Here is a 2,528-nt window from a genome sequence, read left to right on the forward strand (position 1 = left end):
ATCAGGACAGGAACCGTCTGGGTACCCTGCCCTGACAACTGCTGCCAGACTGTCAGGGGCACGGTCATACAAGCCGTATTCACTCAGCAGATATGAAACCAATCAGATCCAGGCACATAGTGACATGCTACCGCTGTTCTTACAAGGAAATTACATAGTCCTAGGAGAACCAGTCAGGTTTATCCCTTTTAGAAGTGCACAAACAAAATCTCAAATTAATCCAACAACTGGGCCTCAAGATGGGATTCCAACATTTAAAGATATACTCACACTGAAACCTTTTTGGCTCATACTTATTTGACAATTTATGCCCCCCAAAAAATCTTTAGTGATGACTTCATTGTGTACCAGGAAGTGTACATAAAAATTACAACCAATAAAGTGACATCACAGATTTCTTTCAACAATCCTGCCTCTCCCATCAAATAAAACTGTCTGTCACCCCATATCCATTGGTTTACACTTTTGAATGATCCCTCCCTGCTTCATGGCCCACACTAATATCCTGTTTAAACAGAAAATGCATCACATTAAGGAAGAAAGATGCTCTCAAAATGCGGTTCATTGTGACTTTAAAGCTAGGCAAATTCACACTTTGGTGGCCCCAAGTGGCAACAAGAGATAACTGAACTTTTGAAAGTTCGTGGGACGTCATTACCCAGAAAGCATGTAGCATGTGGCATCAGTAAACTGTGCACCACATTTATTCTTCTTAGTGTCTGATAGGAGCAGAGATAGTGAAAAAAATCTTTTGACAGCATGTTCAATCATCATTGGTGAATTCATTGCTCGCTTGCTGCTGTTTCAGAGAAAGTTTTGTATTTCACTCTTAAGTTTTGAATTGTCACCATGTGCACCGAAAAGATTCCCCACCAGTGACCATATCTGATATCTGAAATTAATTCAGGCAAATATGGTGAATCTTTGGGGTCTCAATTAGTGGAGATGGGATGTTGTTGCAGCCCCAAATTATAATTTAGACTGATAAGACTGGTGTATTTTCACATAAAAATCTTTCCAAGTGCAGATTTAAGTTGCTAAGTCGTGTGTGTACTTGGCTGCAAATTTGGAGGTTTTGTGTGTGACACTACAGTCTTCAATGTCGAGTCACTAATGCTCCCTGGGGAGTGTGTTTGTGTGTGTTTGTGTGTGTGTGGGGGGGATTATTAGCAGCAAGCTCTATTGTCTTATCAAGCTTGCGTTATAGTTCTGGGCTTTGTGGTGGTGATGAGGTAATGGTTTGTGGTGATGAGTAACCCTTTCTAGTCCAACTCAGTCTATCAGCATTCAAACCAAATCTCCCATTGTGTATGTCATTGTACTCTGTTAAGAGCTATAAATAGCCCCATAGGAGCTGAGACAGATTGTCTAAATTTACCGGTCCATTCTCTCTTATAGCCTCAGAGGGAGGGTGGGGGCTGATGACTCAGCACCACGTGGATCTCTCTGCCCTGCGTGGGTGACGAGAGAGGAGGGGAGGAGGGGAGGAGAGGAGGGGAAAGGAGAGGTGGAGAGGGAGGGAAGGAAGGAGGGGGACGGGGCCATGCACCAGGGACTGGGAGTGTGGAGGTACTGTGGGCAGGGCCAATGTGTAAATACATGGCTGTTTAGACCGGCCCACCAACTGTCCTCTCACCAAACCTGTCTATCGTGTGTGTCTGAAAGAGAGAGAGAGAGAGAGAGAAAGAGAGAGAGAGAGAGAGCGAGAGAGAGAGAGAGAGAGAGTTTGTGTGTGTGCGTGCACACCCAGATGTGTATCCTACACACATTGCCTTGATTTCCTGGTTTGCTGAGCCTCCCGCCAAATCCACATTTTCCTGGAGAGAAACATTGTCGAGTACAATTAACACTCAGTGCAACTGTTGAGCTTCACACTCACTTCCTTGTTCTGCATTTCAACTTTGATGTGTTCTCTGATATCAAGCAAGCGCACAGTATATTGCATAAAGGCAGAACAGATAAATGTATTACAACAAACTGTAGTGCAGTAAGTGAATCCTGGGCAGACCCAGGATCTGACTTGAAACAACACATTGACATCACACAGCTGTAAACTGCCTTTCTGAAATAACCAGTATCCACTCTCTCAAACCCCATACCCCCCTGCCCCCTTTCTCTGTGTGTGTCTCCTCTCAATTCACTTCACTTCACTTCAATTCAATTCAATTCAATTCAATTCAATTCAATTCAATTCAATTCAATTCAATTCAGTTCAATTCAATTCAATTCAATTCAATTCAATTCAATTCAATTCTAGTTGCTTTATTGGCATAAATGTTAGATGAGCAGTCTTGCCAAAGCCTATAGATACAATGAAATAAAAATAATCAAAATAAATAATTAGCACATAACAATAAACCTCCATTCTACTTGTATGACACACTATATGACCACCATGTTCATGTAGTTTGTCTCTCTCTCTCTCTCTCTCTCTCTCTCTCTCTCTCTCTCTCTCTCTCTCTCTCTCTCTCTCTCTCTCTCTCTCTCTCTCAGTGTATTTGGGAATTCACCTGGTCGACGTCACACAC

This window comes from Centroberyx affinis, unplaced genomic scaffold, assembly GCF_046629955.1.
Source record: "Centroberyx affinis isolate AG114_WGS23_722 - 3 ecotype Tasmania unplaced genomic scaffold, CSIRO-AGI_Caff_v1 ptg002186l_1, whole genome shotgun sequence".
In the NCBI taxonomy this organism is placed as follows: Eukaryota; Metazoa; Chordata; class Actinopteri; order Beryciformes; family Berycidae; genus Centroberyx; species Centroberyx affinis.